At 43.6% G+C, this 5739-nt stretch overlaps 1 long non-coding RNA gene across 1 annotated transcript; it reads right to left on the bottom strand.

Annotated features, from left to right (window-relative positions):
• Nucleotides 1-470: 470 nt before the first annotated feature.
• On the bottom strand, nucleotides 471-5386 carry LOC311442878. The gene is made up of 3 exons (XR_014696932.1): nucleotides 4992-5386; nucleotides 2595-4079; nucleotides 471-2491 (listed from the first exon to the last, which is right to left on the bottom strand). It is a non-coding gene; the product is annotated as an uncharacterized lncRNA (long non-coding RNA).
• Nucleotides 5387-5739: the final 353 nt, after the last annotated feature.

Below are 5739 nucleotides of genomic sequence, written 5' to 3'. Positions count from 1 at the left end.
TTTAGGTCAAATCATAATACCAGATACAGATCTAATGCTGTTTTTTTTTGTTTAGAATTTAGAAAGAATTAAAATGTTTGTTTTTTTTGTTTGTTTTTTAATGTGGGAGCTCCAAGATTATTTCTTTTATTGCAGTCTTAGTTTTCTCTTTCTGTACTTCCACTACCTACAAACAACTCGCTAATAATACATGTGTTATGTGACCAGAATGGCTCCATAACAGAGAAATTACTCAAAGAAAGGACTTTGAATCTCAGTTGTTTAAATCCCGGTTTCCAGCAGATTATGACCCCAACAGAGACAAACTGTCTCCTTCACATAATGCTTTTGTTAACTTCTCTGTATTCAACGCCACGTGGATACATTCAAGCTACTGCTTTTTTCTGGATGGACTCCTCCAGCCCTGTCTGTGCTTCCATTCCGCCCCTGGAGACTGCCACAGCCAAAATTCAGTCCAAACAGGGAAAATGTAGCATAGCAGCTGTTGGGACCAGGCATCAAATAGCAGGTATGCAAACAGTATACCTTCCCTAGTGACTACAGAGCATTTATTGCTACCAGTTAACAAGTATCCTGGGCAATTAAAATATTCACTCAAACATTTTGGACAAACCAATCAAAGCATTTCCCCTAATATCTCCCCTCATTTTTTTCTCTCAGAGCGTTTCTAACCCAAAACCAGTATTTGTGCCAATGAACTGGGGGAACACTGAGAATTTGTCCTTCAGCATCGTGTGAGCTTCTGGATTTGTTCTGTGAGAGAGAGTTGTCATTTGCCTGGAAGTTCCCATAGTGAATTTATTGGTCTTCTGACGTTCCTGGCGCCAGGTCTGCATTCCCATAAAACAAGCCAGAAGAAACTTTGGAAACAGAACCTTTATAGTATCCACATATTGGGCCATATTCAACTCCAAAGTCAGCAGGTGCAACTCCCATTGATTTCAGTGGGAATTCTGTCTGCTTACGCTGGAGCTGAACTTGGTCCATAGTATCTGGGCATCTTTCCCAAAAACTCTCTTCACTGAATGCGGGGAATGAACCAAAGCTTAATACACTTCTCCGCTGTCCCTCTGAAAGGAATCCGTCTGTCTTTTCAAGAGATTGCAGGGAAAGAAAAAATACCTGCTGGTCTTGCACAGCTGCCTTTGCAGTTGAGCCCCAGTGTGAGCATCCGAAATGTTCTCATGGACTCGCAATTGCCCTTGTTTCAAGATTGTCTGTCTGAGATCACCTTTTTTTTTTTTTTTTTTTTTTTATGGCAGGGTTATTTGTTATGCAATGATTTTTAAACATCACTGAAAAAAACTTCTAATGCAAATAATGTGAGAAAGAATCTTCCTGAAAAGGAAACTGATTTTGTCTGCTCTTTCTGCTAAGTCATCTTGCACAGTTGCATTAGATAATATTATACTGAAATCCCTCAGAAGGAAGGGAAAACCCTTAGGTACATTTTTACGACCCTCACTCTTTAGGGTGTGTCACTGAAGCTGAGCATATGTTAAGTGCATTCTTAAATCAGACACTTTTGAACAAGGTCTTACATAACTGTATCTTCATACCAGAGGATTTGCATTTTGTAGTATTTTCTACAGAAAGTGCAGCTGAATTTAAATAGTATTATAATCTCCAGGCAAAGTCATGTGTGCATTAAGGCATGGGATCCCAATTTGTCACTGAAATCTGGTGAGACCAGATTGCTCAGAGCAATGTCCGTCATCGTAGGCCAGGGTCTTATCGGGGAAGGCTGCTCTCACAAGACTTTGGTGTAGATTAGTTCACGTAAATTTGAGAAAACTGTTGAGTGAGACATGAGGATGCCTGGCGACTTCCCCCATGTTCTAGGCCCAAACCAAGATGGGGGCACGCTGTCACCTGCTCAAGTCGAGCTGTCAAAATGCCCCTCTGACCATTCAGTCACACCATACTCATCATCAAACTTGCCTTTGCAAATCCTCTTCTGGGCTTTTGGTTGGTGTAAGCCCACCTGTGTGTGGTTTTGGAGTGCTGTTTTCACTTTCCAACACACCAAATTGCAGGCCTTCCCCCTGAGGAGGCAGCACAGGCCATGCTGGTGGGAAGGACAGCAGCCCAGCCAGAGCACAGGGACGTTCAAGCCATCTCCTCCCTTCCCTTCCTTCTAGGTGGTGGCCTTCCCTTTGCTCCACTCACAGCAGCAGCTATTACTCACAAATCAAACATCGTCATGCCATAATTGTGGGATCTCTTAAACAGCTCTTTTGTAGGTGGACTCCTCAGAGCAGGTTTCTGGCGTAACAGTGGCTTTGCAGTGTCAAGGATCAAGAAGTGCACAGAAGTGCCTCGGTGCTGCATCCCTGCCCGGTGTGCCAAGAGGAACCACTGCATGGGATGGGTTGGTTAGAGCAGGTGTGAAGATTTCTGCAGTGTGCCTTCCTACAAGGAGCCGGCCAGCAGGGCTGTGTCGTTCAGCAGCGCCTCTCACTTCATTGTGCACCTTCCAAATACCACCTGACTGATAAAAAAAAACACCAAACTCACAACTTCTCACACAAAGACAAGAAGAACCATGAACATGATGCCCAGAAAAAAAAAAGAAAAAAAAAAAAAAGTCTTACATATTCTGAGTCAAAAGAAGGAGCAGTCACTGCTAGGAGATGTGGTCCACAAAGGAGCCTGTTTCTCTTCAGTCATTTTACACTGATTGTCCAACACACCGTACTGCATCAGTTCAAGGCAAAAATTTTTCTCACTCGAAATACCTGTGCAGAGCCTGGCATGAGGAGAGGAGCATCTTAAAAATCATGGTGAGAGCCATCTTCTGATCTGACCAGGTCTGAAGTACCTCAAGAAGAGGCTTGGAAAAACATCAGCTGCAGGAGAGCATCTTTGCTCTCGAAGAAGCTGCACAGTCACATTTTTTTCCTGGATCCCACATGTTAATCCCAGCATCCAAACACTAAAGCCCGGCTCCCCTGCCTGCTGCGTCCCCACGGAGCACAGCACAAGCCTCTGTGGCTGCAGCCACCATACAGTCATTTTATCACATGTACTGTAATATTGTCCCTTGTAAAACCTAACGCTCTCGAGTAGGCATAGTAAACTGAAGACAATCAAGATCTTAAAGGGTAATATGCTTTTATGTGTTTAGCAGCTTATGGCACTATATAACTTCAGAGCCCAAATGCAGCAGTGGCCTCTCCAAATCACGCTATTAATATCCTATAATGAGCACTGCTGCTACTCTTGGATTCTGGCACACCAGAGGGTAATTTCTAGCACTTTTAGTCCCCAGTAAAAATGTTATCCTCTCCACTGTATGTGTGCTTGGCTTATCCTGGGCAGCACAGCTCAGGACTGCAGTGGTGCCTCTGTGATTGAGGGGGAGTTTTCAACACTGCTGCTGGTGTAACCAGAGATGGGAACTTGGCTTTTTGCTGCCCAGGAATTAGCTCAATTGCAGTAGAAGAGAAAATTTCAACTGCAGAATAAAGGTTCTTTGTACTCGGAACCTCCCTAGGAATTTTCCTCTGAGAACCAGACCTCCTCCCCTCTTTCGCCCCAAGTCAGGCCACAGAGCATCTCTAGCATTAGTGTGACCTGGCACATCCCCACATACCAAGTGAGGCTTAGGGCTTTGTACCTGGCCCTCTAGAAATAATCAGTGGTTCTGACAACTTCTTTTCTGTCTGCTCCAAGGACAGAGCTCCTGGAAGTCAGCTTGTGCAGGCTCACATAGAAATGGTGGGAGCTTTGCTGCAGTGTAGCCAACAGCCCTTTCCCCACTGAACGTAGACATGCGTGATGCTCCTGTCTGCTAGGTCATTTTGCACTTCTACAGCCTCTGGAGTTTTGGAAGTGAGGGTCCAGAGAGCAGAACAAGTCTCCATCTTCCCATCTGCTCCCTAAGAACAGCTTGAAATGAAGATTAAAAGCTGCCTTCCCTTTGGGCTTTGCTTTCCTCCGCCTCTCTGCAGGAGTTGCAGGAGCATCATACCAAGTGCAGCCTGCTGCTCTACACAAGCCTTCGCAGCTCACCATGGTTTTGTGCATCCTGAAATCTCTTCTGAGACACCACATGCAGGTGCTTGTAAAAGAACTCACTGAAATCAATTAAACAAACAAACGAACAAAAAACAGCTCAGTAACAGAGGGCAGGACCAAATTCAGTTTGAATTACTCAAACACTTTTATAAGGCACAACTGAAGATTGGGTCTTATATGACTTTTTTCTTTTCTTTTTTTTGAAGGATGACTGAGCAAGAAGCAGCCTTGTGACTGCAATTCGTTCCTTATTTGCCATCAGCAAGAGGTGTGTGAATGGCAGAGGAAAACAACAGTAGCAGTGTTTGTACAATGCATTGCCACTTCAGAAAATTTGGTTTCCTGGTAATAAACTGTCACATATGCAAGGCTAACACGAATTAAGTCTGTGATACACCAAATGTCATCACATTTTAAAATTGAGAACGTCTTGCTCAAAAAAAAAAATCTCCTTCATTTTGGATTTCCAATGCCCTGAAACAAGTCTCCTGCAGCAAACATGTTCCAGCACCTGGGCGACAGGCACAGGACAAAACGGAATAGAAAAGAACAGTTTTTTTCCTCAACAGTGGTATTTTGCTCTTTCCCACAGTAATTAGAATTCAGATAATGTTAATGTTCCCATTCTTATGTAAAAATTAATAGTAGACTGCTGGTATTTCAGCTAGACATTAATTGTATAATATTCATACGACAAATGCTATTAGTTTTAGAAATCTTCCAGATAAACTTATATAAATTTGTCACCACAAACCCATGAAAAAAACTTCCATGCATATTGATTAGGGCTTTTCTATAGTAGTGCCAGAATCCTGAACAGTCCAATGATAGTTTGCCTGCTTCTGAATAAAAAGGAGAATATCCAGCTGTATCACTCCAGTCTTTCACTGTTTTTTTCTCCTTTTAGTGTAAAGCCTGGTGTTTCTCACAAGTATGTAACATTGAGAAATTACCTTCATAGCAGGACTCACTTTTATAGACATGTTGTACAACAGGTTAACGTCTTACAGCTATTATCTGAATATTATTTGGATTTCAGTGATTAGGAAAAGAGAAGAAAATACAAACAGGTCTTCTGTCAAGATGTGGCAAGGGGTTGGTTCATGTTTCCCAAAGATAGGGATCTGTAGTGGGGTTTCTGAGAACTTCACAGGCACAGGGAACTCAGAGAGCCCAGTTCAGCCCTGGTGGAAGCTCCTTGGCATCAGCCAAAGCACAGCAGCAAATTCCTAAGGGCCAGGTCCCAAGCTGTGTGTTGAGCCCCATGGGAGAAGAACAAACCGATGGCAGACACAAGTTGTGGGACATCACCACTCTGCATCATGTGCTGCCTGTCTCAGCCCCTCCACATCAGCCAGCATCTCCTCCAGGCCCCTGCAGCCCCTCACCTTTACTGTGAGCCAAAAATTTGTCACCCTAAAGCTCACCTGTGGATCCGTTGGCATCCACAGCCCCATCTTATTTCCATAACCACCCCATGTGGTGCAAATAAGAGGAGATGGCCAGCTGGCATAAATATCACTGTCCACCAAAGCTACCTGTCTGATTATCTTGCTGGTATCCCACTGTACAAACATAACCCCACCTTTCATCCTTATGCTATTTGCTTTAGTGTTACAGGCCAGATGTTGGGATCATTATTCTGTTGTTCCTTGAGGACTGCACCAAATATTTTTTGTTTGCAGTCCTCTATGATCTCCTTAGCTCTTCCTTGACTTA

This window comes from Aythya ferina, assembly GCF_964211825.1.
Source record: "Aythya ferina genome assembly, chromosome: 11".
Lineage (NCBI taxonomy): Eukaryota > Metazoa > Chordata > Aves > Anseriformes > Anatidae > Aythya > Aythya ferina.
This window is presented reverse-complemented; position numbering and strand designations above follow the sequence as displayed.